Below are 16,644 nucleotides of genomic sequence, written 5' to 3'. Positions count from 1 at the left end.
TCTGCACACCATCGCAGACTTCAAAGCTAAACGCAGTGGAGTTTCCAACACCTCTGCCTCTCTCCCAGGCCAGCTAAATCTCTTTTGTGCTTGGTTTGCCATTGCAAACACAGCCCCTGAGGAGACCTGCACCTTTGTCTTCGTCTTCTCTGAAGCTGAAGTATGCAGGTGTTTCCAACAAGAGGATAGTTGCAAGGGTCTGGGACCGGAGGGCATCCCAGGGCACAGCTGCTCAGGAAATGCACGGCACAACTGGCAGGTGGGTTGACAGACTCTTTAAATCTCTTCCTCTCCCAGGGTAGAATGCCCTCCTGCTTCAAAACATCCACCATTGTTGCTGTAACTAAAAAGACCAAGGTAATATACCTGAACGACTGGCGTCCTGTCGCACTCACCTCAATAATATGCAAATGCTTTGAGAGGCTGGACAAGGACTACATCTGCAGCTTGCTACCACCCACACTGGACCCCTACAACTCACCTACCGACAAAATCGATCAACAGACAACGCAATAGCCACAGCTCTACACACCATCCTTACACATCTGGAGAAGGATGCTTATGTGAGAATGCTGTTCTTGGACTACAGTTCAGCGTTCAACACCATAATTCCATCCAGGCTTGACAGGAAGCTCAGAGACCTTGGCCTTGACCCTGCCTGTGCAGCTGGATCCTGGACTTCCTGTCAGATCACCAGCAGGTGGTAAGAGTGCACTCCCTCACCTCCACCCCTCTGACCCTCAACACAGGTGTCCCTCAGGGCTGTGTCCTAAGCCCCCTCCTTTACTCTCCAATCCACAGCTCCAACCTGCTAATTAAATTTGCTGACGACACTACACTGATTGGCCTAATCTCAAATAATAACGAGGCAGCCTACAGAGAGGAAGTCATCACCCTGACACAGTGGTGTCAAGAAAACAACCTCTCCCTCAATGTCGCTGTAACAAAGGAGCTGGCTGTGGAATACAGGAGGAATGGAGACAGGCTAGCCCCTGTTGACGTCAATGGATCTGGGGTTGAGAGGGTGAACAGCTTCAAGTTCCTTGCATTAACATCTCTGAGGACCTCATGTGGGCTGTACACACCAGCTGTGTGGTGAAAAAGGCACAACAGCACCTCTTTCACCTCAGGTGGTTGAGGAAGTTTGGTACGGACCCCCAAATCCTAATAACTTTCTACAGGGGCACAACTGAGAGCATTCTGACTGGCTGCATCACTGCCTGGTATGGGAACTATACTTCCCTCAATCACAGGACTCTGCAGAGAGTGGTGCGGACAGCCCAGCACATCTGTAGATGTGAACTTCCCAATATTCAGGACATTTACAGAGACAGGTGTGTAAAAAGGGCCCAGAGGATCATTGAGACCCGAGTCACCCCAACCACAAACTGTTCCAACTGCTATGATCCAGGAAATGGGACCAGCCAGGACCAACAGTCTCCGGGACAGCTTCTTCCACCAGGTAATCAGACTGATTAATTCACGCTGACACAACTGTATTTCTACGTTATATTTGACTGTCCTGTTTTACATAATATTTATTATAAGTTACTATAAATTGCACATTGCACATTTAGATGGAGATGTAATGTAACAGTTTTTACTCCTCATGTATATGAAGGATGTAAGTAATAAAGCCAATTCAATTCAGTTCAGTTCAATATTGTATCAGTGTCAGTGTTGAGATCCATCCCTGGCTTGTGCATCATAACACATTTGCCAACTCTAGACACCATGTCCTGTTTTTCTAAATTCTATCCTGCCATGCAGCATCTGCCCTGCCTAAGCAGCCCCAGGACGTGGACAAGGTGCATGGACAATATAGAAAAGTTCCAGCTTACATTATGGGCGACATTTTAATTGACTTGAATTAAGAATTGAAATAACAAATACAGGCAATTAGAAAAGTGGTGCATGATAAGGAAACTTCATGCTGAATGTCATAATTAACAGCCCAAAATCCATAAGATATACACAAAAGTATTCAGGAGGCAAAATCTTTGTTATAGTGTTATTAATGTATAGTACCTTGTACACCCTGAAGGGGGCAATGTTGCACCAAATATTCCTTTGTCACGTTGAACAAAAAACTGAACTCCGCCCCGAAGAAGTTGCTGTGAAAATTGTCATCAGGTTCTCAGTGGTGTTCAGCTGAAACGTACACGTACATCCCACAAACTTCTGTTTCAATCACTCTGATCTCAGAAATGGTGCAGAGAGAGTGAGAGAGAGAGAGAATGAATTCTAGTTAGAAATTGAGTTCACTTTTTCTTCGGTGGTGACTCTCTCCCCATCACTGTGACACTCACCCCATCACTGTGACACTCTCCCCATCACTGTGACACTCTCCCCATCACTGTGACACTCTCCCCAACACTGTGACTCTCTCCCCATCACAGTGACTCTCTCCCCATCACTGTGACTCTCTCCCCGTCACTGTGACTCTCTCCCCATCACTGTGACACTCACCACATCACTGTGACTCTCTCCCCGTCACTGTGACACTCTCCCCATCACCGTGACTCTCTCCCCATCACTGTGACTCTCTCCCCGTCACTGTGACTCTCTCCCCATCACTGTGACTCTCTCCCCGTCACTGTGACTCTCTCCCCATCACTGTGACACTCACCACATCACTGTGACTCTCTCCCCATCACTGTGACACTCTCCCCATCACTGTGACACTCACCCCATCACTGTGACACTCTCCCCAACACTGTGACACTCTCCCCAACACTGTGACTCTCTCCCCATCACAGTGACTCTCTCCCCATCACTGTGACTCTCTCCCCGTCACTGTGACTCTCTCCCCATCACTGTGACACTCACCACATCACTGTGACTCTCTCCCCATCACTGTGACTCTCTCCCCATCACTGTGACTCTCTCCCCGTCACTGTGACTCTCTCCCCATCACTGTGACACTCTCCCCAACACTGTGACTCTCTCCCCATCACTGTGACTCTCTCCCCATCACTGTGACACTCTCCCCATCACTGTGACTCTCTCCCCATCACTGTGACTCTCTCCCCAACACTGTGACACTCTCCCCATCACTGTGACACTCACCCCATCACTGTCACTCTCTTGCCATCACTGTGACTCTCTCCCCATCACAGTGACTCTCTCCCCATCACAGTGACTCTCTCCCCATCACTGTGACACTCTCCCCAATCACTGTGACATTCTCCCCATCACAGTGACACTCTCCCCATCACTGTGACTCTCTCCCCATCACTGTGACACTCTCCCCATCACTGTGACACTCTCCCAGTTATTGTGACACTCTCCCCAACACAGTGACTCTCTCCCCATCACTGTGACTCTCTCCCCATCACTGTGACACTCTCCCCAACACTGTGACACTCTCCCCAACACTGTGACACTCTCCCCAACACTGTGACTCTCTCCCCATCACTGTGACTCTCTCCCCATCACTGTGACACTCTCCCCAACACTGTGACACTCTCCCCAACACTGTGACACTCTCCCCATCACTGTGACACTCTCCCCAACACTGTGACACTCACCCCATCACTGTCACTCTCTTGCCATCACTGTGACTCTCTCCCCATCACAGTGACTCTCTCCCCATCACAGTGACTCTCTCCCCATCACTGTGACACTCTCCCCAATCACTGTGACATTCTCCCCATCACAGTGACACTCTCCCCATCACTGTGACACTCTCCCAGTTATTGTGACACTCTCCCCAACACAGTGACTCTCTCCCCATCACAGTGACTCTCTCCCCATCACTGTGACACTCTCCCCAACACTGTGACACTCTCCCCAACAGTGGGACACTCTCCCCATCACTGTGACTCTCTCCCCATCACTGTGACACTCTCCCCATCACTGTGACTCTCTCCCCATCACTGTGACTCTCTCCCCATCACTGTGACTCTCTCCCCATCACAGTGACTCTCTCCCCATCACTGTGACTCTCTCCCCATCACTGTGACCCTCTCCCCATTATTGTAACACTCTCCCCATCACTGTGACACTCTCCCCATCACAGTGACTCTCTCCCCATCACAGTGACTCTCTCCCCATCACTGTGACTCTCTCCCCATCACTGTGACTCTCTCCCCATCACTGTGACACTCTCCCCATCACTGTGACTCTCTCCCCATCACTGTGACTCTCTCCCCAACACTGTGACACTCTCCCCATCACTGTGACACTCACCCCATCACTGTCACTCTCTTGCCATCACTGTGACTCTCTCCCCATCACAGTGACTCTCTCCCCATCACAGTGACTCTCTCCCCATCACTGTGACACTCTCCCCAATCACTGTGACATTCTCCCCATCACAGTGACACTCTCCCCATCACTGTGACTCTCTCCCCATCACTGTGACACTCTCCCCATCACTGTGACACTCTCCCAGTTATTGTGACACTCTCCCCAACACAGTGACTCTCTCCCCATCACTGTGACTCTCTCCCCATCACTGTGACACTCTCCCCAACACTGTGACACTCTCCCCAACACTGTGACACTCTCCCCAACACTGTGACTCTCTCCCCATCACTGTGACTCTCTCCCCATCACTGTGACACTCTCCCCAACACTGTGACACTCTCCCCAACACTGTGACACTCTCCCCATCACTGTGACACTCTCCCCAACACTGTGACACTCACCCCATCACTGTCACTCTCTTGCCATCACTGTGACTCTCTCCCCATCACAGTGACTCTCTCCCCATCACAGTGACTCTCTCCCCATCACTGTGACACTCTCCCCAATCACTGTGACATTCTCCCCATCACAGTGACACTCTCCCCATCACTGTGACACTCTCCCAGTTATTGTGACACTCTCCCCAACACAGTGACTCTCTCCCCATCACAGTGACTCTCTCCCCATCACTGTGACACTCTCCCCAACACTGTGACACTCTCCCCAACAGTGGGACACTCTCCCCATCACTGTGACTCTCTCCCCATCACTGTGACACTCTCCCCATCACTGTGACTCTCTCCCCATCACTGTGACTCTCTCCCCATCACTGTGACTCTCTCCCCATCACAGTGACTCTCTCCCCATCACTGTGACTCTCTCCCCATCACTGTGACCCTCTCCCCATTATTGTAACACTCTCCCCATCACTGTGACACTCTCCCCATCACAGTGACTCTCTCCCCATCACTGTGACTCTCTCCCCATCACTGTGACACTCACCCCATCACTGTGACTCTCTCCCCATCACTGTGACACTCTCCCCATCACTGTGACTCTCTCCCCATCACTGTGACTCTCTCCCCATCACTGTGACACTCACTCCATCAGTATGACACTCTCCCCATCACTGTGACACTCTCCCCATCACTGTGACACTCTCCCAGTTATTGTAACACTCACCACATCACTGTGACACTCTCCCCATCACTGTGACACTCTCCCCATCACTGTGACACTCTCCCAGTTATTGTAACACTCTCCCCATCACTGTGACACTCACTCCATCAGTATGACACTCTCCCCATCTCCCCGGGCGAGCAGAAAACCCTTGTCTATGAACAGCTCACACACACAACATCCTGGAGGAACGCGGTAGGTCAGGCAGCATCTATGGAAATGCATAAGCAGTCGACTTTTCATCAGAACTGGGGGGCAGTGGCAGGGGAAAATGCCAAAATTAAAATTAGGGGCAGTGGATGTAGACAAGCTGGATGTTGATTGGTGAAGCCAGCTACGTGGGAAAGGTAAAGGGTTGGAGGAGAAGGAATTGGGTAGGAGAGGAGAGTGGACCATAGGAGAAAGGGAAGGAGGAGGGGTCCCGGGAGGTGATAGGGAGGTGCGAAGAAGTAAGAGTTCAGAATAGGAAATCGAAAACAAGGGGAGGGGTAAGGGAAAAGAAAACAAAATTATCTGAAGGAGGAATCAATGCTCAAGCCATCAGGTTGGAGGAGACTTAGACTGAATATGAGGTATTCCTCGACCTGGAGGGTCACCTTATCCTCGCAGTGAGAACTGCTGTTTGTCTTGGACCAGCCGGGAACAGCAGAGGGAGGGAGTGAACCTCAGCCCATGGGAGTGACAGCCGGGAACAGCAGAGGGAGGGAGTGAACCTCAGCCCGTGGGAGTGACAGCAGGGAGCAGCAGAGGGAGGGAGTGAACCTCAGCCCGTGGGAGTGACAGCAGGGAGCAGCAGAGGGAGGGAGTGAACCTCAGCCCGTGGGAGTGACAGCCGGGAACAGCAGAGGGAGGGAGTGAACCACAGCCCGTGGGAGTGACAGCAGGGAGCAGCAGAGGGAGGGAGTGAACCTCAGCCCGTGGGAGTAACAGCAGGGAGCAGCAGAGGGAGGGAGTGAACCTCAGCCCGTGGGAGTGACAGCCGGGAACAGCAGAGGGAGGGAGTGAACCTCAGCCCGTGGGAGTGAAAGCCGGGAGCAGCAGAGGGAGGGAGTGAACCTCAGCCCGTGGGAGTGACAGCAGGGAACAGCAGAGGGAGGGAGTGAACCTCAGCCCGTGGGAGTGAGAGCAGGGAGCAGCAGAGGGAGGGAGTGACAGCAGGGAGCAGCAGAGGGAGGGAGGGAACCTCAGCCCGTGGGAGTGACAGCAGGGAGCAGCAGAGGGAGGGAGTGAACCTCAGCCCGTGGGAGTGACAGCAGGGAGCAGCAGAGGGAGGGAGTGAACCTCAGCCCGTGGGAGTGACAGCAGGGAGCAGCAGAGGGAGGGAGTGAACCTCAGCCCGTGGGAGTGACAGCAGGGAGCAGCAGAGGGAGGGAGTGAACCTCAGCCCGTGGGAGTGACAGCCGGGAACAGCAGAGGGAGGGAGTGAACCTCAGCCCGTGGGAGTGAGAGCAGGGAGCAGCAGAGGGAGGGAGTGAACCTCAGTCCGTGGGAGTGACAGCCGGGAGCAGCAGAGGGAGGGAGTGAACCTCAGCCCGTGGGTGTGACAGCCGGGAACAGCAGAGGGAGGGAGTGAACCTCAGCCCGTGGGAGTGACAGCAGGAACAGCAGAGGGAGGGAGTGAACCTCAGCCCGTGGGAGTGACAGCAGGGAGCAGCAGAGGGAGGGAGTGAACCTCAGCCCGTGGGAGTGAGAGCAGGGAGCAGCAGAGGGAGGGAGTGAACCTCAGCCCGTGGGAGTGACAGCAGGGAGCAGCAGAGGGAGGGAGTGAACCTCAGCCCGTGGGAGTGACAGCAGGGAGCAGCAGAGGGAGGGAGTGAACCTCAGCCCGTGGGAGTGACAGCAGGGAGCAGCAGAGGGAGGGAGTGAACCTCAGCCCGTGGGAGTGACAGCCGGGAACAGCAGAGGCAGGGAGTGAACCTCAGCCCGTGGGAGTGAAAGCCGGGAGCAGCAGAGGGAGGGAGTGAACCTCAGCCCGTGGGAGTGACAGCAGGGAGCAGCAGAGGGAGGGAGTGAACCTCAGCCCGTGGGAGTGACAGCCGGGAACAGCAGAGGGAGGGAGTGAACCTCAGCCCGTGGGAGTGAGAGCAGGGAGCAGCAGAGGGAGGGAGTGACAGCAGGGAGCAGCAGAGGGAGGGAGGGAACCTCAGCCCGTGGGAGTGACAGCAGGGAGCAGCAGAGGGAGGGAGTGAACCTCAGCCCGTGGGAGTGACAGCAGGGAGCAGCAGAGGGAGGGAGTGAACCTCAGCCCGTGGGAGTGACAGCAGGGAGCAGCAGAGGGAGGGAGTGAACCTCAGCCCGTGGGAGTGACAGCAGGGAGCAGCAGAGGGAGGGAGTGAACCTCAGCCCGTGGGAGTGACAGCAGGGAGCAGCAGAGGGAGGGAGTGAACCTCAGCCCGTGGGAGTGACAGCAGGGAGCAGCAGAGGGAGGGAGTGAACCTCAGCCCGTGGGAGTGACAGCAGGGAGCAGCAGAGGGAGGGAGTGAACCTCAGCCCGTGGGAGTGAGAGCAGGGAGCAGCAGAGGGAGGGAGTGAACCTCAGCCCGTGGGAGTGACAGCAGGGAGCAGCAGAGGGAGGGAGTGAACCTCAGCCCGTGGGAGTGACAGCCGGGAGCAGCAGAGGGAGGGAGTGAACCTCAGCCCGTGGGAGTGAGAGCAGGGAGCAGCAGAGGGAGGGAGTGAACCTCAGCCCGTGGGAGTGACAGCAGGGAGCAGCAGAGGGAGGGAGTGAACCTCAGCCCGTGGGAGTGAGAGCAGGGAGCAGCAGAGGGAGGGAGTGAACCTCAGCCCGTGGGAGTGAGAGCAGGGAGCAGCAGAGGGAGGGAGTGAACCTCAGCCCGTGGGAGTGAGAGCAGGGAGCAGCAGAGGGAGGGAGTGAACCTCAGCCCGTGGGAGTGACAGCAGGGAGCAGCAGAGGGAGGGAGTGAACCTCAGCCCGTGGGAGTGACAGCCGGGAACAGCAGAGGGAGGGAGTGAACCTCAGCCCGTGGGAGTGACAGCCGGGAGCAGCAGAGGGAGGGAGTGAACCTCAGCCCGTGGGAGTGACAGCAGGGAGCAGCAGAGGGAGGGAGTGAACCTCAGACTGTGGGAGTGACAGCAGGGAGCAGCAGAGGGAGGGAGTGAACCTCAGCCCGTGGGAGTGACAGCAGGGAGCAGCAGAGGGAGGGAGTGAACCTCAGCCCGTGGGAGTGACAGCAGGGAGCAGCAGAGGGAGGGAGTGAACCTCAGCCCGTGGGAGTGACAGCAGGGAGCAGCAGAGGGAGGGAGTGAACCTCAGCCCGTGGGAGTGACAGCAGGGAGCAGCAGAGGGAGGGAGTGAACCTCAGCCCGTGGGAGTGACAGCCGGGAACAGCAGAGGGAGGGAGTGAACCTCAGCCCGTGGGAGTGACAGCAGGAACAGCAGAGGGAGGGAGTGAACCTCAGCCCGTGGGAGTGACAGCAGGGAGCAGCAGAGGGAGGGAGTGAACCTCAGCCCGTGGGAGTGAGAGCAGGGAGCAGCAGAGGGAGGGAGTGAACCTCAGCCCGTGGGAGTGACAGCAGGGAGCAGCAGAGGGAGGGAGTGAACCTCAGCCCGTGGGAGTGACAGCAGGGAGCAGCAGAGGGAGGGAGTGAACCTCAGCCCGTGGGAGTGACAGCAGGGAGCAGCAGAGGGAGGGAGTGAACCTCAGCCCGTGGGAGTGACAGCCGGGAACAGCAGAGGCAGGGAGTGAACCTCAGCCCGTGGGAGTGAAAGCCGGGAGCAGCAGAGGGAGGGAGTGAACCTCAGCCCGTGGGAGTGACAGCAGGGAGCAGCAGAGGGAGGGAGTGAACCTCAGCCCGTGGGAGTGACAGCCGGGAACAGCAGAGGGAGGGAGTGAACCTCAGCCCGTGGGAGTGAGAGCAGGGAGCAGCAGAGGGAGGGAGTGACAGCAGGGAGCAGCAGAGGGAGGGAGGGAACCTCAGCCCGTGGGAGTGACAGCAGGGAGCAGCAGAGGGAGGGAGTGAACCTCAGCCCGTGGGAGTGACAGCAGGGAGCAGCAGAGGGAGGGAGTGAACCTCAGCCCGTGGGAGTGACAGCAGGGAGCAGCAGAGGGAGGGAGTGAACCTCAGCCCGTGGGAGTGACAGCAGGGAGCAGCAGAGGGAGGGAGTGAACCTCAGCCCGTGGGAGTGACAGCAGGGAGCAGCAGAGGGAGGGAGTGAACCTCAGCCCGTGGGAGTGACAGCAGGGAGCAGCAGAGGGAGGGAGTGAACCTCAGCCCGTGGGAGTGACAGCAGGGAGCAGCAGAGGGAGGGAGTGAACCTCAGCCCGTGGGAGTGAGAGCAGGGAGCAGCAGAGGGAGGGAGTGAACCTCAGCCCGTGGGAGTGACAGCAGGGAGCAGCAGAGGGAGGGAGTGAACCTCAGCCCGTGGGAGTGACAGCCGTGAGCAGCAGAGGGAGGGAGTGAACCTCAGCCCGTGGGAGTGAGAGCAGGGAGCAGCAGAGGGAGGGAGTGAACCTCAGCCCGTGGGAGTGACAGCAGGGAGCAGCAGAGGGAGGGAGTGAACCTCAGCCCGTGGGAGTGAGAGCAGGGAGCAGCAGAGGGAGGGAGTGAACCTCAGCCCGTGGGAGTGAGAGCAGGGAGCAGCAGAGGGAGGGAGTGAACCTCAGCCCGTGGGAGTGAGAGCAGGGAGCAGCAGAGGGAGGGAGTGAACCTCAGCCCGTGGGAGTGACAGCAGGGAGCAGCAGAGGGAGGGAGTGAACCTCAGCCCGTGGGAGTGACAGCCGGGAACAGCAGAGGGAGGGAGTGAACCTCAGCCCGTGGGAGTGACAGCCGGGAGCAGCAGAGGGAGGGAGTGAACCTCAGCCCGTGGGAGTGACAGCAGGGAGCAGCAGAGGGAGGGAGTGAACCTCAGACTGTGGGAGTGACAGCAGGGAGCAGCAGAGGGAGGGAGTGAACCTCAGCCCGTGGGAGTGACAGCAGGGAGCAGCAGAGGGAGGGAGTGAACCTCAGCCCGTGGGAGTGAGAGCAGGGAGCAGCAGAGGGAGGGAGTGAACCTCAGCCCGTGGGAGTGACAGCAGGGAGCAGCAGAGGGAGGGAGTGAACCTCAGCCCGTGGGAGTGAGAGCAGGGAGCAGCAGAGGGAGGGAGTGAACCTCAGCCCGTGGGAGTGACAGCAGGGAGCAGCAGAGGGAGGGAGTGAACCTCAGCCCGTGGGAGTGACAGCAGGGAGCAGCAGAGGGAGGGAGTGAACCTCAGCCCGTGGGAGTGAGAGCAGGGAGCAGCAGAGGGAGGGAGTGAACCTCAGCCCGTGGGAGTGACAGCCGGGAACAGCAGAGGGAGGGAGTGAACCTCAGCCCGTGGGAGTGACAGCCGGGAGCAGCAGAGGGAGGGAGTGAACCTCAGCCCGTGGGAGTGACAGCAGGGAGCAGCAGAGGGAGGGAGTGAACCTCAGCCCGTGGGAGTGACAGCAGGGAGCAGCAGAGGGAGGGAGTGAACCTCAGCCCGTGGGAGTGACAGCAGGGAGCAGCAGAGGGAGGGAGTGAACCTCAGCCCGTGGGAGTGACAGCAGGGAGCAGCAGAGGGAGGGAGTGAACCTCAGCCCGTGGGAGTGACAGCCGGGAACAGCAGAGGGAGGGAGTGAACCTCAGCCCGTGGGAGTGACAGCTGGGAGCAGCAGAGGGAGGGAGTGAACCTCAGCCCGTGGGAGTGACAGCAAGGAACAGCAGAGGGAGGGAGTGAACCTCAGCCCGTGGGAGTGACAGCAGGGAGCAGCAGAGGGAGGGAGTGAACCTCAGCCCGTGGGAGTGACAGCAGGGAGCAGCAGAGGGAGGGAGTGAACCTCAGCCTGTGGGAGTGACAGCAGGGAGCAGCAGAGGGAGGGAGTGAACCTCAGCCCATGGGAGTGACAGCAGGGAGCAGCAGAGGGAGGGAGTGAACCTCAGCCCGTGGGAGTGACAGCCGGGAACAGCAGAGGGAGGGAGTGAACCTCAGCCCTTGGGAGTGACAGCAGGGAGCAGCAGAGGGAGGGAGTGACAGCCGGGAACAGCAGAGGGAGGGAGTGAACCTCAGCCCGTGGGAGTGACAGCAGGGAGCAGCAGAGGGAGGGAGTGACAGCCGGGAACAGCAGAGGGAGGGAGTGAACCTCAGCCCGTGGAAGTGACAGCAGGGAGCAGCAGAGGGAGGGAGTGAACCTCAGCCCCTGGGAGTGACAGCAGGGAGCAGCAGAGGGAGGGAGTGACAGCCGGGAACAGCAGAGGGAGGGAGTGAACCTCAGCCCGTGGGAGTGACAGCAGGGAGCAGCAGAGGGAGGGAGTGAACCTCAGCCCGTGGGAGTGACAGCAGGGAGCAGCAGAGGGAGGGAGTGAACCTCAGCCCGTGGGAGTGACAGCTGGGAAGAGCGGAGGGAGGGAGTGACAGCAGGGAGCAGCAGAGGGAGGGAGTGAACCTCAGCCCGTCGGAGTGACAGCCGGGAACAGCAGAGGGAGGGAGTGACAGCAGGGAGCAGCAGAGGGAGGGAGTGAACCTCAGCCCGTGGGAGTGACAGCAGGGAGCAGCAGAGGGAGGGAGTGAACCTCAGCCCATGGGAGTGACAGCAGGGAACAGCAGAGGGAGGGAGTGAACCTCAGCCCGTGGGAGTGACAGCAGGGAACAGCAGAGGGAGGGAGTGACAGCAGGGAGCAGCAGAGGGAGGGAGTGAACCTCAGCCCGTGGGAGTGACAGCAGGGAGCAGCAGAGGGAGGGAGTGAACCTCAGCCCGTGGGAGTGACAGCAGGGAGCAGCAGAGGGAGGGAGTGAACCTCAGCCCGTGGGAGTGACCGGGAACAGCAGAGGGAGGGAGTGAACCTCAGCCCGTGGGAGTGACAACAGGGAGCAGCAGAGGGAGGGAGTGAACCTCAGCCCGTGGGAGGGACAGCAGGGAACAGCAGAGGGAGGGAGTGAACCTCAGCCCGTGGGAGTGACAGCAGGGAGCAGCAGAGGGAGGGAGTGAACCTCAGCCCGTGGGAGTGACAGCAGGGAGCAGCAGAGGGAGGGAGTTAACCTCAGCCCGTGGGAGTGACCGGGAACAGCAGAGGGAGGGAGTGAACCTCAGCCCGTGGGAGTGACAGCAGGGAGCAGCAGAGGGAGGGAGTGAACCTCAACCCGTGGGAGTGACAGCAGGGAGCAGCAGAGGGAGGGAGTGAACCTCAGCCTGTGGGAGTGACAGCAGGGAGCAGCAGAGGGAGGGAGTGAACCTCAGCCCATGGGAGTGACAGCAGGGAGAAGCAGAGGGAGGGAGTGAACCTCAGCCCGTGGGAGTGACAGCCGGGAACAGCAGAGGGAGGGAGTGAACCTCAGCCCGTGGGAGTGAGAGCAGGGAGCAGCAGAGGGAGGGAGTGACAGCAGGGAGCAGCAGAGGGAGGGAGGGAACCTCAGCCCGTGGGAGTGACAGCAGGGAGCAGCAGAGGGGGGGAGTGAACCTCAGCCCGTGGGAGTGACAGCAGGGAGCAGCAGAGGGAGGGAGTGAACCTCAGCCCGTGGGAGTGACAGCAGGGAGCAGCAGAGGGAGGGAGTGAACCTCAGCCCGTGGGAGTGAGAGCAGGGAGCAGCAGAGGGAGGGAGTGAACCTCAGCCCGTGGGAGTGACAGCAGGGAGCAGCAGAGGGAGTGACAGCAGGGAGCAGCAGAGGGAGGGAGTGAACCTCAGCCCGTGGGAGTGACAGCAGGGAGCAGCAGAGGGAGGGAGTGAACCTCAGCCCGTGGGAGTGACAGCCGGGAACAGCAGAGGGAGGGAGTGTACCTCAGCCCGTGGGAGTGAAAGCCGGGAGCAGCAGAGGGAGGGAGTGAACCTCAGCCCGTGGGAGTGACAGCAGGGAGCAGCAGAGGGAGGGAGTGAACCTCAGCCCGTGGGAGTGACAGCAGGGAGCAGCAGAGGGAGGGAGTGAACCTCAGACTGTGGGAGTGACAGCAGGGAGCAGCAGAGGGAGGGAGTGAACCTCAGCCCGTGGGAGTGACAGCAGGGAGCAGCAGAGGGAGGGAGTGAACCTCAGCCCGTGGGAGTGAGAGCAGGGAGCAGCAGAGGGAGGGAGTGAACCTCAGCCCGTGGGAGTGACAGCAGGGAGCAGCAGAGGGAGGGAGTGAACCTCAGCCCGTGGGAGTGACAGCCGGGAGCAGCAGAGGGAGGGAGTGAACCTCAGCCCGTGGGAGTGAGAGCAGGGAGCAGCAGAGGGAGGGAGTGAACCTCAGCCCGTGGGAGTGACAGCAGGGAGCAGCAGAGGGAGGGAGTGAACCTCAGCCCGTGGGAGTGAGAGCAGGGAGCAGCAGAGGGAGGGAGTGAACCTCAGCCCGTGGGAGTGACAGCAGGGAGCAGCAGAGGGAGGGAGTGAACCTCAGCCCGTGGGAGTGAGAGCAGGGAGCAGCAGAGGGAGGGGGTGAACCTCAGCCCGTGGGAGTGACAGCAGGGAGCAGCAGAGGGAGGGAGTGAACCTCAGCCCGTGGGAGTGACAGCCGGGAGCAGCAGAGGGAGGGAGTGAACCTCAGCCCGTGGGAGTGACAGCCTGGAACAGCAGAGGGAGGGAGTGAACCTCAGCCCGTGGGAGTGACAGCCGGGAGCAGCAGAGGGAGGGAGTGAACCTCAGCCCGTGGGAGTGAGAGCAGGGAGCAGCAGAGGGAGGGAGTGAACCTCAGACTGTGGGAGTGACAGCAGGGAGCAGCAGAGGGAGGGAGTGAACCTCAGCCCGTGGGAGTGACAGCAGGGAGCAGCAGAGGGAGGGAGTGAACCTCAGCCCGTGGGAGTGAGAGCAGGGAGCAGCAGAGGGAGGGAGTGAACCTCAGCCCGTGGGAGTGACAGCAGGGAGCAGCAGAGGGAGGGAGTGAACCTCAGCCCGTGGGAGTGACAGCAGGGAGCAGCAGAGGGAGGGAGTGAACCTCAGCCCGTGGGAGTGAGAGCAGGGAGCAGCAGAGGGAGGGAGTGAACCTCAGCCCGTGGGAGTGACAGCAGGGAGCAGCAGAGGGAGGGAGTGAACCTCAGCCCGTGGGAGTGAGAGCAGGGAGCAGCAGAGGGAGGGAGTGAACCTCAGCCCGTGGGAGTGACAGCCGGGAACAGCAGAGGGAGGGAGTGAACCTCAGCCCGTGGGAGTGACAGCCGGGAGCAGCAGAGGGAGGGAGTGAACCTCAGCCCGTGGGAGTGACAGCAGGGAGCAGCAGAGGGAGGGAGTGAACCTCAGCCCGTGGGAGTGACAGCATGGAGCAGCAGAGGGAGGGAGTGAACCTCAGCCCGTGGGAGTGACAGCAGGGAGCAGCAGAGGGAGGGAGTGAACCTCAGCCCGTGGGAGTGACAGCAGGGAGCAGCAGAGGGAGGGAGTGAACCTCAGCCCGTGGGAGTGACAGCCGGGAACAGCAGAGGGAGGGAGTGAACCTCAGCCCGTGGGAGTGACAGCCGGGAGCAGCAGAGGGTGGGAGTGAACCTCAGCCCGTGGGAGTGACAGCATGGAACAGCAGAGGGAGGGAGTGAACCTCAGCCCGTGGGAGTGACAGCAGGGAGCAGCAGAGGGAGGGAGTGAACCTCAGCCCGTGGGAGTGACAGCAGGGAGCAGCAGAGGGAGGGAGTGAACCTCAGCCTGTGGGAGTGACAGCAGGGAGCAGCAGAGGGAGGGAGTGAACCTCAGCCCGTGGGAGTGACAGCCGGGAACAGCAGAGGGAGGGAGTGAACCTCAGCCCGTGGGAGTGACAGCAGGGAGCAGCAGAGGGAGGGAGTGACAGCCGGGAACAGCAGAGGGAGGGAGTGAACCTCAGCCCGTGGAAGTGACAGCCGGGAACAGCAGAGGGAGGGAGTGAACCTCAGCCCGTGGGAGTGACAGCAGGGAGCAGCAGAGGGAGGGAGTGACAGCCGGGAACAGCAGAGGGAGGGAGTGAACCTCAGCCCGTGGGAGTGACAGCAGGGAGCAGCAGAGGGTGGGAGTGAACCTCAGCCCGTGGGAGTGACAGCAGGGAGCAGCAGAGGGAGGGAGTGAACCTCAGCCCGTGGGAGTGACAGCTGGGAACAGCGGAGGGAGGGATGACAGCAGGGAGCAGCAGAGGGAGGGAGTGAACCTCAGCCCGTCGGAGTGACAGCCTGGAACAGCAGAGGGAGGGAGTGACAGCAGGGAGCAGCAGAGGGAGGGTGTGAACCTCAGCCCGCGGGAGTGACAGCAGGGAGCAGCAGAGGGAGGGAGTGAACCTCAGCCCGTGGGAGTGACAGCAGGGAACAGCAGAGGGAGGGAGTGAACCTCAGCCCGTGGGAGTGACAGCAGGGAACAGCAGAGGGAGGGAGTGACAGCAGGGAGCAGCAGAGGGAGGGAGTGAACCTCAGCCCATGGGAGTGACCGGGAACAGCAGAGGGAGGGAGTGAACCTCAGCCCGTGGGAGTGACAACAGGGAGCAGCAGAGGGAGGGAGTGAACCTCAGCCCGTGGGAGGGACAGCAGGGAACAGCAGAGGGAGGGAGTGAACCTCAGCCCGTGGGAGTGACAGCAGGGAGCAGCAGAGGGAGGGAGTGAACCTCAGCCCGTGGGAGTGACAGCAGGGAGCAGCAGAGGGAGGGAGTGAACCTCAGCCTGTGGGAGTGACAGCAGGGAGCAGCAGAGGGAGGGAGTGAACCTCAGCCCATGGGAGTGACAGCAGGGAGCAGCAGAGGGAGGGAGTGAACCTCAGCCCGTGGGAGTGACAGCCGGGAACAGCAGAGGGAGGGAGTGAACCTCAGCCCGTGGGAGTGACAGCCGGGAACAGCAGAGGGAGGGAGTGAACCTCAGCCCTTGGGAGTGACAGCAGGGAGCAGCAGAGGAAGGGAGTGACAGCCGAGAACTGCAGAGGGAGGGAGTGAACCTCAGCCCGTGGGAGTGACAGCCGGGAACAGCAGAGGGAGGGAGTGAACCTCAGCCCGTGGGAGTGACAGCAGGGAGCAGCAGAGGGAGGGAGTGACAGCCGGGAACAGCAGAGGGAGGGAGTGAACCTCAGCCCGTGGGAGTGACAGCAGGGAGCAGCAGAGGGAGGGAGTGAACCTCAGCCCGTGGGAGTGAATGCAGGGAGCAGCAGAGGGAGGGAGTGACAGCCAGGAACAGCAGAGGGAGGGAGTGAACCTCAGCCCGTGGGAGTGACAGCAGGGAGCAGCAGAGGGAGGGAGTGAACCTCAGCCCGTGGGAGTGACAGCAGGGAGCAGCAGAGGGAGGGAGTGACAGCCGGGAACAGCAGAGGGAGGGAGTGAACCTCAGCCCGTGGGAGAGACAGCAGGGAGCAGCAGAGGGAGGGAGTGAACCTCAGCCCGTGGGAGTGACAGCAGGGAGCAGCAGAGGGAGGGAGTGAACC

At 59.8% G+C, this 16,644-nt stretch overlaps 1 protein-coding gene across 15 annotated transcripts in view; it reads right to left on the bottom strand.

Annotated features, from left to right (window-relative positions):
* LOC132379156 (histidine-rich glycoprotein-like) overlaps positions 1-16,644 on the bottom strand; it is a 35,882-nt gene that overhangs the window by 13,188 nt on the left and 6,050 nt on the right. Inside the window, exons 1-4 of one of the 15 annotated variants that reach the window (XM_059946782.1) lie at positions 15,793-16,644; positions 11,392-15,092; positions 5,474-6,945; positions 2,029-2,195 (exon numbers count right to left, since the gene is read on the bottom strand). The exon at positions 15,793-16,644 is cut by the window's right edge and continues 6,050 nt beyond it. The gene's annotated coding sequence lies outside the window, so the exon portion shown is untranslated. The other 14 variants (XM_059946783.1, XR_009507320.1, XM_059946795.1 and 11 more) reach the window with 14 other exon arrangements.

This window comes from Hypanus sabinus, chromosome 21 (assembly GCF_030144855.1).
Source record: "Hypanus sabinus isolate sHypSab1 chromosome 21, sHypSab1.hap1, whole genome shotgun sequence".
Classification (NCBI taxonomy): Eukaryota; Metazoa; Chordata; class Chondrichthyes; order Myliobatiformes; family Dasyatidae; genus Hypanus; species Hypanus sabinus.
Note: the sequence above shows the minus strand (reverse complement) of the source record. Positions and strands in the feature narration are given on the sequence as shown.